The following is a 21,380-nucleotide window of genomic DNA, read 5'->3' as shown; positions in this document are numbered from 1 at the left end:
TATTTAAGTGTATTCCTAGGTATTTTTTGTGTGTGCATGTGGCTGTTTTAAACATGATTGAGCTTTTTATATGGTTCTCAGCTTGAATGTCATTAGTGTATGGAAATGCTACTGACTTTTGTACATTGATTTTGAATCTTGAAACCTTACTGCCTTTATGTACCAACTGTAGTAGCATTTTGGAGTTGTTAGGGGGTTCTAGGTATAAAACCATGTCACTAGTGAATAGAGATAATTTGACTTCCGCTTCTCTAATTTGGATGTCTTTTATTTTCCTTGCCTGATTTCTCTAGCTAGGACTTCAGCTACTATGTTGAATAGTATTTTTAAGAGGGAACATCCTTTTGTTGGTCCAGTTCTTAGGGGGAATGCTTGCAACTTTTCCCCATTGAGCAGAATGTTACCTGTGGGTTTGTCATATATGGCTCTTACTATTTTGAGGTATTTTCCTTCAATTCTTCAATTGCTAGTTTTTTGAAGGTTTTTATCTTGAAGAAATGTTGGATTTTATCAAATACTTTTTCTGCATCTATTAAGACAGTCATAAGATTTTTGTTTTTAATTTGGTGATGTGGTGGATCACATTCATTAATTTGCAAATATTGAATTGCCCTTGTATCCCTGGAATAAAACCCACTTGACTATGATGAATCATTTTTTTCATGTCAGATGCAGTTTACTTGTATTTTATTAAGGATTTTTACATCTATGTTCGTCGGAGATAATGGTCTGTAGTTATTTTTGGTGGTGTATCATTGCATGATTTTAGAATTACAGTGATACTTGTTTCAGAGAATGAGTTAGGGAGGAATCCCTTCCCAAATTTTTGGAATAGTTGCAGTAAGATTGGTAGCAGCTCTTGTTTGTGCATCTGGTAAAATTCAGCTCTGAATCTGTTGGTGCTGGGCTTATTTTTATAATAATTTTTTTATTGATTCAATTTTATTACTCATTATTGGTCTGTTCAGGATTTATATTTCTGCTTGGTTCAATTTTCGGAGGTTGTATGTTTCCAGGAATTATCTACATCCTTTAAGTTTTCTAGTTTGTGCACATAGAGATGATGTTCACAGTAATCTTTGATGATCTTTTCTATTTCTGTGGCATGTATCAGATGTGATGCCATCTTTATCATTTATGATTGTGTTTATTTGAGTCGACTCTTTTTTTATGGTTAAACTATCTAGCAGTCTATTGATTTTGTTTATCCTTTCAAAGAACCAATTTTTTCATTTTGTTGATCCTTTGTATCATTTTTAAGTCTCAAAATCATTTAATTCTGTTCTGATATCTGTTATTTCTTTTCTTCTGTGAGCTTTGATTTTGTTTCTTCTTGCTTTTCTAGTTTCTGGAGAAACTTGCTTTTCCAGTTCCTTGAGATGTGACAATAGGGTGTTAAAATTGAAATTTTTCTCTTTTTGATGTAGGAACTTAACACAATTAGCTTTAGTGTTATCATAGCTTTTGCTGTATCACAGAGGTTTTGGTATGTTGTGTTTCTATTTTTCTTTGTTTCAAAACTTTTGGATTTCTTCCTTAATTTATTGTTTACCTGAAATTCATTCAGGAGCAAATTGTTTAGTTTATATGTACTTATATGGTTTTGAGAGTTCCTCTTGGTAATAATTTTTAATTTTATTCTGCTGTAATCTGAGAAAATACTTGATGTGATTTTGATTTTTTGAATTTATTGAGATGTTTTATTACCAAGCATATGGTCAAATGTTCCATGTGCAGATAAGAAAAATGTATTTCCTCTGATTGTTGAGTGGAATGTTCTGTAAATGTCTATTAGGACCACATAGTTTAGAGTGTAGTTTAAGTCAGAGTTTATTTGTTTACTTCCTACTTTGATTAGCTGTCTAGTGTTGTCAGTGGGGTGTTGAAGTTCCCAATTAATATGGTATTGCTATTAATCTCTTTTATTAGGTTAAGTAGAAATTGTTTTATAAACCTGGGTGCTCTGGTATTGGATGCACAGAAAAAATAAAAAATAAATATTCTTGTTGTACTGAAACCTTTATCATTATATAATGCCATTCTTTGTTAGTGTTTTTAACTGCTGTTTCTTTAAAGTCTGTTTAATATAAGAATGGCTAGTCATTCAGACTTTTGTTTTCCATTTGTGTGCTATATCTTTTACTGCCCCTTTACTTTGAGTATATACGTGTCTAGCCATTAGACTCCCTATAGGTTCTCTCAAAGGCAGCAGGCAGTTGGAGATAAAGACTACAAATAGGAAAAAAGCTTATAGACTAGTGATAGAAATAAATAAAATATTTTTGTGCAGCTGTACAATGTGCTCGTGTTTTAAGCTGACATTACAAAAGAGTCCAAAAATTGTAAAAAGTTTATAAAGTAAAAATGTTGCGGTTAGCTAAGATGAATTTATTACAGAAGAAAGAAAAAAAAATAGTGTAGCCTAAATATACAGTGTTTATAAAACCAATAATGTTCCTTCACATTCACTCAGCACTCATTCAGTGGCTTACCCAGAGCAACTTCCCATCTTGCAAGCTCCATTTATGTTAAGTTCCCTATACAGGTATAGCAGTTTTTAATTTTCTATACTGCATATTTACTGTATGTCTTTTTGTTTAGGTATGTTTAGATATACAAACACTTACAGTTTTCAGTAGAGTAACATACAGACTATACCATCTCAGTTTGTATGAGTACGCTCTATAATGTTTGCACAGTGATGAAATCACTGAAGGATGTGCTTTTCAGAACATATCCCGCTTGTTAAGTGACAGATGACTCTAATTAAATCTAATGTCATCAGTGTGGCTGATAAGGTCCAACATGATCTTACCTGTACCTCTCCAGTTCACATAATATTGAACTTCCTCTTCAAAACCACTGACCACCTTTCTGCTCTCACATAAGTGATATTTCACATGCTGTTCCTCTTTCCAGAATTCCCTTTTTTAATGGGCTCTCCATGGCCATCCCTTTTTAGTTACTCTGGTCTCAGATTGAACATAGGTCTTTATTAGATCTTAATCAAGCAAAAAAAGTAATACCTTCCATCTTTCGTCTCATCACACCAATCTGTTTTATGTCCATCCTGGTATTTATCACTAACCTGTATATCCTTTCTACATATTTATTTTAGCTCCCTTATTATATGCCCCCACACCAGAAAGTAAACACCATGAAAAGAGAGTCTATTTTGTTCACTACCGTACTGTATTCTGCCTTTTATGTACTTCAAACAGTTCCTATAACTGCATCTACTGTTGTTACTCTCCACAAAGCTACAGAATTACCTTTGGAAAAACCTTGTTTAAAATGCAATTTACATGGAATTAAATTTAAAATCCTTCCAAAAAGTGTTCTACAGAGCCTGATGATGTTATCTTTCTTTGACTAACACACTGCTGGGACTCCATTGCAGCCACCTTGCTGACTCCAACTTGGTGAGGCTGCTGGCCTCTGCTATTCTCCAGCACACCAATAAATTCCGTACCGCTCCCTCTTAATGGAAAGCATTTGCAATGATTACTCCCTTGTTTCTTTTGAGTGCTTCCTCCAATGTAACATTGATAGATAACTTGTAATGAGTCTATTCAAACGACAATAGTACCACCATCACCAGAAGTCCTTCATTCACCATGCTCTTACTGCTTTAGTTTGCTTTATAGTACTTCTCAGCACATCAAATATATTTATGTGTTTGTTTTTTCTCTCTCCACACTAGAATTGAAGTCTCATAAAGGCAGTGAATTTGTATGTTTTCTTCACTGTTGTATTCCCAAGGGCTTAATAATGCTTGGTACAAGATAGGTGCTCAAGAATATTGATTGAATGATTGCCCTATGCAGGTGATTGAATGAATGAAAATTGGGAGTTTGATGAAGAATTGTTGAGTAAATAAGTGAATCAAACAATCCCAAAGTGGGGAGGCATATTTAATTGCATGTGTAAGAAAATTTTTATTTTCTTAATATATTATAAATAATATGTGATAACTGGAAGAACATATAAAAACCATGGGAATGGTAAAGGTTATTTGAGTTTGAGTACATGAAAAGTATAATGTATTTCTTAAGTGAATCCTATTAAAGAGCAAAGTTCAATTAGTCACATTTCAGATAATTTCACTTGCTTAGAAACCATCTCTAGATCTAGTAGCACTCATTTGGGAAATAATAGCTTTATGGGTGAACAAAATTATGGTAAACTGACAAAACTAGCAAAAAAATATAAATGGGATAACTTGTTTTATTGTCTTGCAGATAATATGTTTAGCAAATTACATATCCAATTATCTTTCAAAACAGGTTGTGTCAAGGCATTCATTATCCACTGAAGGTTGAAATAATGTCCTTTCCATTTCATGCTAGGTGGATGACTAACTGGTTGATATTCTTTGGGTCTAGGTCTCTGAGACTGGCAATTTTTATTCCAGAAGTCAGTGTTTGGAGACATTCCTGTTGCATGATTTATTTTTTTAGAGTCATTTTAGACACAGAGACAGAATGCTGTTCTGTATAAAGCAGCATTTTCCACTAATATTCTTTAAAATTTATCTCTATGCCAGCATGGGCATAAATAACAGAGGCTTTTGCATAGTTTAGTGATACACGGAGGTGATGTGCTCATGTTGTGCTCACAAGTAAAATGAAAAATTGCTTGGTTGCTGTCATCCAAGTGCTAGGGAAGATAGCAATGTATGTACTCAGCTCTCTTCAATGCATCTAGTAAGAATAATGTTCTGATGTTTGACTACATCAAAATTTCTCAGTCTACTTTCCATTTAACACATTCAGCAGACATAGCTATAGCATCACTGATGAGTTCTTTTTAAAGAAGGCAAAAGGAAGTATGCAATATGACAATGAAATTGTATGTTCACTTGATTGTTTTTAAGTTAAAACAGTATTTAACCTTATCAAGAGAGATTCACAAGCAGCTACAAAAATAAAACCACAATGTTAAGAATAATAAGGCTGATGTTTTATGAATAGACATGCATCATTCTTATGTAATATATATTGATATGCTATATCCAGAAGAATAACTTACAAGTTGATTATGGAATTGTAAAAACAACTCTACTAATACGTCATGCCAACAGGTCAAATAAGCAAAAGGATATGCAATAATTTATAAAGGTATCTAAAAGTCAAGAAATTTTAAAATCCATTTCAATTATTTTAGAGCAGAAACACAAATCCTTAATATAAGACAAAAAGGTACAGGTCAAACTTATAGCGAACATAAAGTCATACTTAACACAATATCACATTGAAATGTGAATGATTAGAGGCATTTCCTATACAATTAGAAGTTTTAAAAGTTGTTTCACTATCATATCAACTAACATGCAGTCTTTGTAATAAAATTAAATGAGCAGGAAAAAAATAGAAACCCATAGACTATATTCCTATTCTCTTCTCTGAGAATATAAACCTACTAGGTTTAGTATAGTGTTCTACTGGATTACCAGTAAAAAAAATACAACAACAACAACAAAAAACTGGCATTCTCCCTGATATTTTAAACTGTAGCCGCAACCCAAACTATTTTAGGAGGTTGGACGTGGGTCACTTGTTCTCCTCAATTCCCTGGGTCTGGATCTTTTCTCTAGTGTCGGGAGGACTCTTTCTGCTTGCTTCACTGTTCTCAAGGAATTCTGCCTCCTCACCCTTGGGATACAGGCCCCTCAATGGAAAAAGCCCTTATCACAAAGTGAGAAACTTGTTTAAATGAACATGATTTCTGCTTGAGGTCCTGACACAACTTTGCTGTTGTGCGAAGGAACATAAAGCCCGCTTCCAGCATAAATGGAGGAAAGCACAAGGGGTGGAATGGCTAGGCAAAAAAGCATGTTAGTGTCTGAAATTTATTATATCACATTTTATACATGTTATAAATAATACATTAGTATTTGAATTTTTAAAACTTTAACATAAAATGAATGTGACTATGAATATTCTGTAGTTTCTTTTAGGTAGATATTTATAAGTTGATTTCATAGACCATTTTTCTAATTCATGAGCCGCTTGAAATATCAAACTGTAGCAATGAAACACAATAGAAAAAGGAAGTAAATTCTTTCTTGTTTGTTTGGTTGTTTTCTTTTTTAAAATCTATTGAACAGAAAAAGTTGCTTTGATAAATGAGCTATGCTTCAGAGATCTTCTAGCTAAAGAATACATTTCAACATATTAAAACCTCACTGCAACAGAAATTTATTTTGATTTAGGCAGTAGCCCTAAGCAATCTATAATGCAAAGTTCATAGGCAAAAAAAAAAAAAAAAAAATTCCTTTCTCATCAGATGAAGAATTTTGGTAAATTCAAAAAAAGTGCATTTGAATTATTCATAAGGAAAGACTTTTTTTTTTTTTCTAAACCAACCTTTAATTGAAAACCTTGGTTTACTAGGAAGTTAAACTATGTTGTTATTGCCAGCATTTCAATTGGATCCACTTACTGGTGTACTGAGACACTGATCCCATTGGTCCTCGGGTGGTTTGGTTGACACGTTCGCACTCAGTCTCTGAGCATCTCCCACATTTTACCTCAGAGTGGCAATTGTTATTGTTTTCTTTACTATTATTTCTTTTGTATTATATTGTTTACTTAACTCTTCCCAACTAGTAAATATACTAGATTGAGGCAGAGATTTTTGTTCCTTACTAAGCTCTAAATTTCTAAAACAGTGCCTGATGTAGGCACTCAGTAAATATTTGTTGAACAATAAATGAATGGATGAGAATTTGGAGAAACTCTCAGCCAGCTTATATATAGAACTTGTTCTTATTTCCAAGAATACATAAAACTTCCAGTAGAAAAAAAAAAAAAATGCATCATCACATATACTCGATGATTCCATTTGTCTTTCTTTGGCCCTGTACTCTCGCTCCATTTTTTTGAAAAGACACATCAATGTCTGTCCCTTATATAGGTATGTGGGTAAAAACTAGCCAAGTTTTCTCATAAGTAATTTTGAGGGTTACAAAAGAAGAGGCATTACAGTAAACTGGTGATAAATGTGGACTCTAGCAGTAGACTTTCTAGGTACAGATGCTGAATAGATTAATTACTAGCACTGTGAACCTGAGCATTTACTTAAAATTTATGTACTTTAGCTTCCTCATCTGCACAATAGAATAAAAATATAACTCATTGAATTGTTGTAATAATTAAATTAACCTGTTAAGGATTTAGAATATTCTACTCCCGCCGGGCACGGTGGCTCACGCCTGTAATCCCAGCACTTCGGGAGGCCGAGGCGGGCGGATCACGAGGTCAGGAGATCGAGACCATCCTGGCTAACACAGTGAAACCCCGTCTCCACTAAAACTACAAAAAATTAGCAGGGCGTGGTGGCGGGTGTCTGTAGTCCTAGCTACTCGGAAGGCTGAGGCAAGAGAATGGCGTGAACCCTGGAGGCGGAGCTTGAAGTGAGCCGAGATTGCACCACTGCACTCAGGGAAAAAAAAAAAAAAAAGAAAAAGAATATTCTACTCCCTACCCCCATGAAATCAATTCCTTAGCTCCCACAGATGACTGAGAACATAAATGTTTGTCTTTCTAAAACTCACTAATTACTTAATGACCTCCAGTTCTATCCATGTTGCTGCAAATGAAAGGATTTTCATCTAATATTCAATAGCATAGTGGGGTGACTATAGTTAACGACAATGCATTTTATATATTAAAATAGCTTGAAGAGCGGAGTTAACATGTTCCCAGCCCATAGAAGTGATACATAAGGTGATGGACATCTTAAGTACCTTCACTTGATCATTAACACTTCCTAAACATATGACAAAATATTTTGCATACCCCAAATATATATAAATGTTATGGATCAATAAGCCAAAAATCACTCTTATGAGAACAAATTCATTATTGCAAGAACTAACCAAGTCTATCTTAAGACTTTTAATGACCTAGTAATCTCATAAAGGCCCTATCTCTTAACACCAATATAATGACAATTAATTTCAACATTAGTTTTGGTGGGGAAACCTACATTCAAACCATAGCAGACTGTTACATATTTATTAAGGACTCTAAAAATAGTAAGAGCTTGGATTTCTAAAATACACATTTGCATCAAATTCAGTATCTTTACATCTTCTTATAAAGGTATGTTTAGTACAGTATGAAATTAGCCTTTTTTGTAAAAATTATGGTCCTTTATTTTTTTATCTTTGTTTTGCAGAAGTTACAATTTTTCTTGAAAAATATATAAAATTTGATGCATAATTTTTGTATGTGAAGTTGTATAGAAAGGCAAATTTTAAAAGAATATCACACATACACACACGCACACACACCCTTCTGACACACGCAAATAATGGAAAAAGCTATAGGGAAAGAAATAGTTGTTAAGATGCCTAATCCTGGGAAATGTTATCCATATTTTTTTCTAATTGAATGGTTTTTTTAATGATACAAAAATTGTGATTAAAAATTCTTTGTGTGTAAAAATCAAAAGCCTAATCTTTAAAAACAGTTGAATCATACTGTGCTTCTAACACCAAAAGACCTGGATTGTATTTTTCATGGCCAATTAAATATATTTAATCATTTATTTTTCTTTCTTTAAATTGGCCATTTCAACTTAAACAGCCAAATGGCCACTGAGTAGATATCAAAAGCAATAGATATTTTGGAGGTGTTTAAAATTTGGAGAAAAAAAAAAAAAAGTACAAATGAATACAATGTATTACCATTAACCACTGAAAATAGGCCAAATTATTTCTAGTTAGCAGTTGTAAATGGTACAAGGCAGCATGATGATCCCCTGTTTTCACAGGGTCAGACCCTTTCTTTGTAGCTCTGCATCCCCAGATACATATGTGCTGTATGAAGCATAAGTTAGCATATCAATGTACAGTGTCATTTGCCGAGAGATATCTCCTTGTTCAGGGTACTGGCACTGGCTGGACAGAGTAATGTACAAGCTGATTTTCTTTTGGCAAGTCTCAGTTATCTCTCTCCCAATGCTGTGATGCATGTGTAATTTTTATTGTAGTTTAGTTAATTGCCTTGAAATTGTTTTTCATCTCATGTAAATTTGCAAATGTCTATGTGTGATTGGTGTTCACAGTTGAAAGAACGTAAATTGTTCCTATTTTACACAGGTGATATATGAGCATATTTTTCTAAGTTCTTTCAGAAAAAAGGCAATCAAAGGCTGAAAATCAAATAATAGTAATTTATCTGTTGTAGGAGTGGCTGTTACTGTGGTCTAAAATACCCATTCCATTTTTTGTTCTTTTGCCACAACAAAACCAATATTCATTAGGTCAAATGATATTTAACATATTCCCTATTCTTATCACATTTTACAATTTTCTTTAGCAGGTAGGTGTTATTTTGTCAAACCTAAACATATACATTTAACAGACACTCACATAATCATTCTAATTCAGAGAAGGTAAGGCTGACTTTGTAAGAAGCTGAAATTACAGATCATTTTAAAGAAATATTTTCAGTTCATAGAAAAATATTTAACATACTGCATTATCTCGGAATGTAGACAAGATTCTAGAAGCTTCTAGTTTACCTAACCTATAGCATTTCACTTTCATGAAGAATTTTACTAAGGCAGGAATAGATTTAACTCAATTTTCCCAGGCCATTCTTCTCAATGCAAATGTTTCAGAATTAACATAGAAACATTCATTCTCCGCTTTTGCAGTCCCTCATTCACATCCTACAGAGTACATAGGAAAGTTCCTAGAATTTTTATGTTAGTAATAACCCGCACCTACATGTTATCATGCACGTGTTACCCTGATTAATAGTCATTTCCAGTGTTTACTTGTTGGGTTAAGATGAGATACATGCAGATTATGGAATATTTTCAGAAAAGATACATTATATTCAAATATGTTTTGGAACACTTTGGATTAAAGAGGGAAAAAGATTTGAAAGCTTTAACAAACATACTAGTGCTTTAATGCATATACATAAACAATTTATACTGAGCCTATACATATTTTGAACTTTAGGTAATCAGCATGCCCATATTCTTATCAACATGAATTTATCAAAATATAAAATGAGGGACATCTGAAGGTATACATGTTTAGATAGCAAATGGTTATAAAGGCCAGAGACAATTTATTCGTCAGACACTGTAGGTATGGCACTTAGGCATCGTGAAAATTTTATAGGTCTATGATATTTTTAAATTTTAATCTATTTTAGAAACCAAAGAAAAAAATAAGTATAACAATGAATAATGATTAATGTAAAATAGTGAACACGGCCTGGGTAATATTACATATATTTCATATATAAATATGTATATAAATATAATATGTAAATATTTTATAGGAAATATATTTGTATATGAACATACTTTATATAACATATAAATATATCAATATAAACATATATTTACATAAAATATAAATATATTTATATGTTTTATGTTTTATACACAGAGATAGAGCACAAGGGGCCCAAAAAAGTTATTATGCTGCCCTGATAAACACGTGCAGACCTTATGGTAAAGGCCGCTCTTGTAGGTTCATTCCCATTCTTGTGCTTGTATATTATGGTTCCATCACTCATGTACACTGCATACAAATGATCATACTAAACTTATTTCTCATTTTTCTCTGTATTATTAATAGTACTTTAAAGGAAGTTCTTGCAAACACTAAGGAATATCATCTGTGGCCCTTGTAATCAGCCACAGAATGACCCACCTGCTGTATCGGGCAAGAGGAGCCTGAACAGAGGAAGCACAGACTTTTGTTTCTTTCTACATTGGTCTGCAACTTGTTTTGACTTTGTTCTTTTGCTCTTGTATTTATCCGTTTGTTTTCCTGTTTTGTTTTATTCAATGGTAAATATTCACTTTCCTCTGAAGAGGCTTGCAAAATGATCACATATGCTTTTCTGTGTTAGGATTGTTCAGGTATGATGATGCTACTCGACACTTAGGGAGTCATTTCAATTTTAGAACTCTTTATAAACATTAATAACAACTAACCAACTGTGATCCAAGAAGGTGCATAACCAGGGATAAATCGGTACTCCATCATTTCTAGTATATGCTCCTGTCATTGTAAACCTTTAACATAAAAGAAAAGAACCAAAAACTGAGACATAATTAATAAATTTTATTTGTGCTGATTTTGCTTTATTTTATTCTCTTCTGTGCTTTAATGGGGCAATATTTTATACTAACATTAAACTGCTCCTGCAAGAAAGCACTCAGTAGCGTTGATCTTGAGAAGATCATCATCCTGATACCAAAGCCTGGCAGTGAAACAACAAAAAAAGAGAATTTTAGACCAATATCCCTGATGAACATTGATGCAAAAATCCTCAATAAAATACTGGAAAACCGAATCCAGCAGCACATCAAAAAGCATATCCACCATGATCAAGTGGGCTTCATCCCTGGGATGCAAGGCTGGTTCAACATATGCAAATCAATAAATATAATCCAGCATATAAACAGAACCAAAGACAAAAACCACATAATTATCTCAATAGATGCAGAAAAGGCCTTTGAGAAAATTCAACATCCCTTCATGATGGGATGTATCTCAAAATAGTAAGAGCTATTTATGACAAACCCACAGCCAATATCATACTGATTGGGCAGAAACTGGAAGCATTCCCTTCGAAAACTGGCACAAGACAGGGATGGCCTTTTTGCCTCTTTCTTAAGCACATGCTATATTGCTTACAACTTTTCAAGGGATATGCATTATAAAAAAATTTCAAAACTGTAACTATGTAATTAAGATAGAGGCATTCATAGAAGCTATGTTAATTTTGTGTGGTAACCTTTACAAATTACACAATTTTGTGGCTTAAAACAGCACAGATTCCTTGTTTTACAGTTCTGTAGCTCAGAAAACTAAAATAGGTCTCACTGGGCTAGTCATGATACTGGCAAGGCTGCATTCCCTCTGAAGCCCCTAAGAAACAATTTGTTTTCATGCCTTTTTCATCGTCTAGAAGCTGTCCCCATTCCTTGGCTCCTGGCCCTCTTCCTTCATCTTTTTTTTTTTTTTTTTTTTTTTTGCCAGCGATAAAGGATCAGGTTTTCACATCGCATCACTCTAACTTCTTCCCTGCCTTCCTCTTCCACTTTTAAAGACCCTTGTGATTACATTGGGACCTGTCAGATAATTCAGAATAATATCTGTCTTTTAAAGTCAGCTGATTAGAACATTAATTCCATCTGTAACCTTAATTCTCCTTTGCTGTGTACATTCATGCACATTCACAAGTTCTGAGTATTAAGACATAAATATCTTTGGAGGTGATTATCCTGGCTACCACTGAGACGTACTGTAAAATATTTTCCCTGGATAAATTTAATGCTACCCTGAATCTCAATTAAGCATGTATTTTGAATAGAAGATTTCCTTGCATTTTGTTTATAACACAAACCTGTTTTTAAGGATATAAGACTACTTTTGGCCGGGCGTGGTGGCTCAAGCCTGTAATCCCAGCACTTTGGGAAGCCGAGAGGGGCGGATCACGAGGTCAGGAAATCGAGACCATCCTGGCTAACAAGGTGAAACCCCGTCTCTACTAAAAAAATACAAAAAAACCCCAAAACAAACCAACAAAAAAAACTAGCCCGGTGAGGTGGCCGGCGCCTCTAGTCCCAGCTACTCGCGAGGCTGAGGCAGGAGAATGGTGTAAACCCGGGATGCGGAGCTTGCAGTGAGCTGAGATCCGGCCACTGCACTCCAGCCTTGGCGACAGCGAGACTCCGTCTCAAAAAAAAAAAAAAGGATATAACACTACTACTTTTAACGCTAATATTTCAAACATTGTATTCATAAGTATTTTATATTTCCATTAAATTTTACAGTTTATATATTGACAGTCTCATTATTAACACTTTTTCCTAGTCAAGACCATTATCTTCCAACTCAACTGAGAACAGAAGAAATTTATAGAACTAGGTTAATGTGAATTGAGGAACCTGTAAAATATTTGATATACCTTACATTGTGTTTCTAATAAGATCAATATGAGTATATATACTTTATTGACTTTTCACTATGATTTCTTTTCAGAATAGCAAAAGCATTTATTTTAAAAAGAACCTTGAAAGCAAATTTGAATATAATTTTACATGAAAGTTCAATGTAAAAGTCATCAGTTATGAAGGAATGCTACTCTAATGTCCTAAGAAAAGCCATTATTTTATACAGGGACAGTGAAATTGGAAGAAAAAAGAACATAGTTTGATTAGTTGCAAGTTACTTTAATTTCAAGTGAATCTCAAAGGCAAAAATTAATTTGGGAAAAATTAGCACTATTTTTATATGAATATACCAATTCCCATAAATTTTCAGAGTAAATGGTAGCCATAATTACCAAACTTTTTCTCAAGTTTGAATGAAACTCTTTCTCAATAGACATGTGTCTCAGTTGATAAAGGAGAGTTTGTTTTTTCTTGGAAATTGAATTATTTTTGATACTTATTACTCAATCCTCACAGTTTGAGCAGTTGCATTTATTTAACTTGCTTAACTGACAACACTATATAAAATACATAGCAAACACAAAATAATAACTGAATAAGCTCTGATTCTCAAATAGAGAGAACTGAACACTGCACAAAATAGTTGTAATTATTCATATTTTCACAAGGAATACCTGCCACTCTGGCTGTAATATTACTTTCTTTCCCATTCTATGTCTATAAAATGACATGTTGACATTAAGTTTGACTTCCTAAAATCAGTTGAGGCTAGAATATGTTGAAAAAAAAAATGTGTGCTATTTTAATACTTGACATTAAAAAACTATGAAGAAATCAAGAAGTTGTTATATTAACTTCTATTCTTTGATATCCCACCCTGAGTAATCTATTTCTGATGGCTTTTTCTCGTTTGAAGGTCTTAAAATTTACTCAAAATATAAAACCCAAAAACTAAGAAATCACCTAAGTTCTATTTGTAAATTGAATATTGAATAAATGTTGTGTGTGCCTAGAATAAATGTGGTACAGTTTAAACTATAGAGAATGTGTTTAACACTTTAAAAGATTAAGTTTCATGTGGCCAGACTGCTTCTGTCTAGACTTGAGTATACAACCCCAAACAGTGCCTGTGTTCCCAGCCTATTGGAATCTGCCCAACCCTTGAGGCAGTAATAGTGAATGCTGTTACTGTGGCTGCTAAGACAGTTTCTCATTGCAGCAGTATAAAAAAGGGGGTCCACTAGCCTCAGCATATTTTCCGTTTAAGCAAAATCTGCTTATTTATGGGAGAAATATATCAAATATTGTCAAGGACAGTGGTATGTAAAAATTAAATCTCGTGGTATCAACTAGTACTTCCATTTAAATGTCTTCAAATGCTCTGATGTTATGGTGACTTTTTACACTTGTCACCTTAACCTAAGAGGCAACACTGTTCTGAGGCACAGTCTTTTAAATGAGATAAATGCTTTCCATGAATTGTAATGTTTTAAAGTAGATATTTATGTTTATGAATTTGAAATGATCCGTAATTCTTAGTGAATTCTATCACCTCATTTCCAAAGTACTTTTATTTCCACCATTGCATTCTGTATTTCTCACTCATGTGTTATATTACTGAGCAAACATCAATCCCCAAAGTAAGGAACTGTACTAAATAGGCTTATTGACAAATATGTAGTTACCAGTAACCCAGGAGTAGTTTAAAACCAATAGACTCAGACACCCTCTATCATCCCACTTATCTCATTACCACTGCACTAGACCTCTACATGCCTAAAAAGTAATTTTTGTCCAGATATCCTACATCAAGAGGAAGTATTGACTTGTGATTTTTTCATATGAAATGTAATATTTCCTATATCTTCACTCTCACAAATTGACAGGAACACAAAACATTTTCTTAAAGAACATTAAATTCTCATTCCCATCTTCAATTTTTGTTAAGGTAAAATTCTCTCAAATAATTTCAGGAAGAAAGGTTATCTAATATATCTCTAATAATCAGTTAAAATGTTAGCTAATAGATAATATCTAAGACAGATGGTCTATTTAATTTCCTATCTACAATATCAGAAAGCAAGTTAGTATTATACCTATGTTTCTAGTTCGGGAATTGTAGGGAACTAATACGCGAAGAGAAGCAATTTGTAAAGTGCTTTCCAATTAAACAACTAACTTCTGACAAGAGTCATGGATGTGGAGATTAAGTATTCATTTTTAAAGATGAGAATGTCAATATTGAGTGTATATCATGGACGTGGTAAAACTGGGACTTGTACTTTAAATTCTTATTTTCTATGTAATGTTTAAATACAATTATATAATAAAACCAAGAACATACTATTAATAATAGCCAGGTAACAATCAACTAACCATTACTAAAATCCGTTGCTTAAGACAACTGTTTTTCCCTGATGAACTGTGCCCAAAATACAGTGCCATTCTCCTAAGAGAAAACAAAAAATAACTAATACATAGCCTAAAAGTATAACAGAACCTGGCACTCATGTCATAGTCTTCATGGCTTCTTTGAAATTAAAGTAAGGTAGGTTACATGCTGGAAATAGCCAAGAAAAATTACGGTGCTTTATTTATAGTGGTAATTCTACCATTGGTTACAACATTTTGTGTTTGGAATGAATTGATTAAACTCCACTGATCCATATTTTCAAGTCTGTAGAGCAAATGTGATGCAATAGATGTTTTCTAAATGTCTTTCAGCTCAGCTCTCTAAAATTGGATGCTGCTCTGAAATTAAGATTTCAGAGCTGGTGGCAATGGCTGCCGTAGATATTTCTGAATATGTGAGTCTGAGTGTTCTGAGTGTGAAGTCTGCTTACATAAATTCAGTCAACACTTTTATTGAAAAAGTTCCAGTTTGGTGTGGGACATGATGTCATGAAGTTGGTGTATACTCTACTCTCTAGTATTCATAAGGCATATAATAAATATATCAAAATGATTTATAAGTTATCTAGAATCTAAAATATAGAGACTGTTAATATTTTAGTGGATCTATGTGTATCTTTATTCATGATAAAAATGAAATGTTATAGCTATATAACATTTGAAATTACAAGCAATTCAAATCATGTACATATATAGTTTGTCTTTCTTTTTTACATATAATATATATGAAAATTTTCCACTTCAAATTTATTTTTATTACATACTAGTACAAAATATTTTATTGTATCTATGCATCTATCCAAAATAAACATTCCATAATTTCTGACATTTAATTTTTATTTTTTTCTACTTTAAGTAGTGTTGTGCCAGACATTAGTGTTTTCACATCTTTATCCAAACGTTTTATCATGTTTTAATAATACATTTCCTAGAAATGGGGGAGATTTTACTGATAAGTCAAAATATATAAACTTATTTGAGGTTTTAAATTTAAGAAGCCAAATTGCTTTCCAGGTTTTTAGACTTTTTTTTTTTTTTTTTTTCCCAGAGACTCAGTAACAAAACCTTTACTAGCCTTAGGTGTTATTTTTCTTAATTGCTTTTAAATTCAGTTTTAAAAATATATGTTATTATTTTATATTTGAATCTGAATTTGGAATTAGAATGCTTATTTTTATGATGCATTAGCCTTTTGTTGATTTTTTTAAATTTAAAATCAGGATTTATATATTTGTTTTCAGGTTTGTGGCTGTTTATTTGTTTGAATCATGCTATGGTTTGAATGTTCATTTTTTCCAAAACTCTTGTTGAAACTTAATTGCCATTTTGATGGTATTGGGAGAAGGGACTTTTAACAGCTGGCTAGGTCATGAGGTCCTGACTCTCATGAATAGATTAATGCTGTTATCATTTTCATGGATGCAAGTTTGACCCCTCTTGCTCTCTCTCCTACTCTTTGCCTTTCTGCCATGTGATTACTTCTGCCATGTTATGACACAGCAAGAAGACTTTAAACAAATGCTGGCCCCTTGATCCTGGAGTTCCCAGCCTCCAGAACTAAAAGACTATATATTTCTGCTCCTTATAAATTACCTAGTCTGTGGTATTCTGTTATAGCACCGAAACAGATTAAGACACATAATGATGTTTTATGTGACTTGACTTTATCAATTTATTTAAAGTCGTTCATAGCATATTCTGAAAGTATTTATAACTAAACCTAAACTAAGGACAAGTCAGTGCAACAAAAGACTATGAATTTACTTTAGTCAAATGATATAATTATATTCCATGGAATTCCTATTCCATTGAGATATTAATCATCAGAAGTATTTCTTGAACCGCAGTATAGATACACTGTATTTCATCTTAAAATGTTTGTTTGGGGAGGAGGATGAGGTAATAGTGCAGTCATTGCTTGAGAAAATTTTATTTCACTCATTGATTATGGAAGAAAATACCAACTACACTTTTTTTCCCCCAATCTTTCCCTAACCTAATTTCCCTAAATTTTTTTCAGTATCTCCATATATGAGACACACTTGCTTCAAGACAATCAAAAATAGAAAATATAAAATACTAACTGGGTAGAAAGTATAATAAAATCAGTACATCTATAACAGTTTCAAAGCACATAAAATTAGAAGAAAAATGTTAAACAAGAAATATGTCATAACTGGATAACACAAACACAAAATTTGATGAAGTATTTAAGGAAGAAGGATACGAGTGGGGAAAATACTGTATTTCCAAATAAATTTTTTAGTACTATAAGATACATATTTTCACTTTTATAACATGATCAAAATTACATATAAAATTTAAAGAAGATCCTTTAGAAACTCAAAATAACTCCGAAATCGTATTTGGATTTATAAATAGGAATATATACTTTAAAAATGTTGGTGAAATTTGTGGTGTCTTACCCTTTGTATGTTTTTTTTAAAGGGACTCAGCAAAGCTTAAAATGTTTAAGTGAGACCTTTAGACAGATGAAAAATGCAACCAACTGAGACATGAGAAACACATTAAGAATGACAACATATGACATTATACAAAATCATTTAATGTTCAGATAATAACTCATTATATGAAAAAAGTGTCCTTTATTTCTCAACATTTAAAAATTAAATTTTAAAAGTTGAAATTTTAAACATGAATACAAATAAATAAAGAACAGAATAGAGGCTGGGCGCAGTGCCATGTGCTTGTAATCTGAGCAGTTTTCAAGGCCACGGCAGGAAGATTGCTTGAGCTCAGGAGTTTGAGACCAGCATGGGCAACATGACAAAATCCTGTCTCTACAAAAAAACTCAAAAAATTAGCCAGGCGTGGTGGTGTGTGCCTGTAGTCCCAGCTACTTAAGATCTTGACTGAGGTGGAAGGATCACTTGAGCCAGAGAGGTCAAGACTGCCTTGAGCCAAGATTGGGCCACTGCACTCCAGCCTGGGTGATAGAGTGAGACCTTGTCTCAAAAAACAAAACAAAACAAAACAAAAAACCCAGAATGATTAATAACTATCTTGTTTGAGACACATCCAATTCCTTACGAAGTATAAAAGAAGTGAACAGAACAGACTGATATAATTCACTATATAAAATTATATATCTACTACAAAAAAAGTTAAACAAAATTGAGACTAATGGATTTGTGAGGATTAACATTTAAATTATTATTGAGTGTGTGTTTTAATAATATTGTATATGTCAAGGAAATACAAAACATGTCAAGGAAATAAAGTCATGAAAAGTACGCTAAATGCAGCAACATGGAAATACTAAACATCTAGTATTTGGAGAAATGTTTGCATTATTATGATGTAAAACCATAAAAACCATTAAGAAAAAATACTATATTTACTAACAATGGGCACAGAATTAAAAAACAAAACTTTTGGCCAGGCACGGTGGCTCAGGCCTGCAATCCCAGCACTTTGGGAGGCCGAGGCGGGTAGATCACGAGGTCAGGAGATGGAGACCATCCTGATTAACATGGTGAAACCCCGTCTCTACAGAAAATACAAAAAATTAGCCGGGCGCAGTGGTGGGCGCCTGTAGTCCCAGCTACTCGGGAGGCTGAGGCAGAAGAATGGCGTGAACCCGGGAGGCGGAGCTTGCAGTGAGCCGAAATCGCACCACTGCACTCCAGTCTGGGCGACAGAGCGAGACTCTGTCTCAAAAAACAAACAAACAAAAAAAAACAAACAAACAAAAAACAACAAAAAACTTTTAAAAGCTTTAAAATTGGCCTGGAAAAATATAAAGAGTTAAATAAAGTTTCGTTAATAGCCTATTTGTGTTCAAATTTTAAATGTAAGTTTCGTTCTCTTCAGTCAAAATTAGACAATGTTGTCATGGTCAACTGTCAGAGGCTGGTGCATGAGTAGTAAAGGAATTTACTCGAGACAGTAACAAGTTTAGAAAGACAGATTTATTAGAAAAAAGGGAACAGTACATTGCAAAGGAGCAACAGGCAAGACAGCAGAATGAAGGCTCTCTGCTGTCTGCAAAGAGGCAGGAGCTGGAGGGAAATTTTATAAGGTCATGCTGTTTAGTCTGAATGCTTGCAGACAGGATGCTTGGGTGCATGTGAGCTGTTTGCAGTTGACCCCATTTCTTAGAATACTCACTCCCATCTACCCATGTTTCTGTTTCTGCAAGCTAAGACTGTTTTGTCAATTTTATTGTAACCCCTTAGTGCTCCACAAAAGTGAAAGGGACTAACAAACTCAAATCTAATTCTGTGAATGATCTGTGGAGAAAAAAATCATCCTCACGCATGATGCGTTGTTGCTGGTGCGATGCATTGCTAAAACGTCTCTGGAAGGCAATTTTACAATGTGTAAAATCAAGTAATATAAGTACATGTTTTAAACTCACTAATGACTCTTCATGAAAGTGACTCCAAATAATCATTGATTAATAAAAACAGACACTGTAGATTATGTATAAAATTTGCCAATATAAAATAATTTATCATTCATTTGTCCATTTAGAGAAACTGGTTAAAGCCATCTCTGAATGAAATTCAGACTTAAAATAATCATGTATGTATATGTGATGGTATATGTACCTATATGCACATACACACATACTGAATTGGAAAGAGAACAAACTTGTTTTAAAAAGACAGATACAAAAGAATATATATAGCATAATAATATAACTAAACACATGTACACACTACAAACAGTCATGAAATATAGTAAAAGACTCAACTGCTATGATAAACACTTAATTGGCAAATTAATATAATAATAAAATAGAATTTTTCTTCTAACACATTAGAAAGATAATGACATAATGCCCATTTTATTCCAGAGGGTATATGCCATGCACTATTGTTCAAATTGCAAATGGATGAATCATTGCAAATTATTTCTAGTGGCCAATTTGATAATTTACGTCAAAGTCCTTGAAATGTGATTGCTTTTTGACCTACTTAAATTACTTCTTGATGTTTTTATTCTAATGAAATCTTGGCAGACAAATTAGTAGTCAGTAAAGATTTTTGAATATAGTCTTGTTTATAAAAAATTCTGAAAGCACTCAAAATATTAAATCGAAAATTGCAAATTCCCTTGGTTAATTGAAATGCTCACAAATGTAATATTATGTTTATACAGGCATTAAGACACTTTTTAAAGTAAATAATGATTTGGAAAACACTTAAATTATCATAGTGCCAAGTTAACCAGAATACAAAGGTATATGATAATGATGTGAACTGACATATGAAAAACATATACCTAAAAATTCCATTATTTTAGAATTATGAAGGATTTTAATTTTCTTAAAATTTACATGTTCTAGTTATTTATAATTAGCATGCATTTTATTACAATTTAATGCAAATAATTTCAAATGATGTTACCCACCATTTGGGTAAGCTTTCAAATTTTACAAAATAATTGCAAAATTATATAATCATTTAATTCTCAAAATCTTTGCATTAGAAATTACTATCTCTAATTTATAGACAAGGAACTGAAATCTGGATTGTTGAAAATACTTCCTCACTTTTCACATAGACTGTAAGTGGTCTTAAATCCCAGGATTTTATGTGGACAATGAATGGAAGTTAATATAAACAAGTAAGGCTTTTAAGTAAAAAGTGTATAGAAAGTTGTTATTTCAATATAGTTTACTATTTTAATATTTTTTTGAAATAAAATGTCATTATATAAAAGTTAAATTATAACAAGTTTTTATTGTGAGTCTTCCCTCTTCAATAAATCATCTTGCTATTTCTGTGTCAAATTCTAATTTTCATATGGGAAGTCAACATACATTTTCTAGCTAGTCTTTTTTTTTTTTTTTTTTCTGAAAAGCATTCCAAGGGACCAGAGTTCCTTCCTGACTTCTACATTGCTCTACAATGTTGGTTTTAAGTATCCATTTAGCTATGCATACCAAGGGTAACTGATGAAGGGTAGAATTTTCGTTTCCAGAAGCTGAGAGGATCAAGAAATGGCAAGATCTTGGTCAAGGGATAAAAAGTTTTAGTTATGTAAGAGAAATAATT

This window comes from Chlorocebus sabaeus, chromosome 17 (genome assembly GCF_047675955.1).
Source record: "Chlorocebus sabaeus isolate Y175 chromosome 17, mChlSab1.0.hap1, whole genome shotgun sequence".
NCBI classification, from domain to species: Eukaryota; Metazoa; Chordata; class Mammalia; order Primates; family Cercopithecidae; genus Chlorocebus; species Chlorocebus sabaeus.
The sequence above is the reverse complement of the archived record's forward strand: the minus strand, read 5'-3'. Positions refer to the sequence as shown.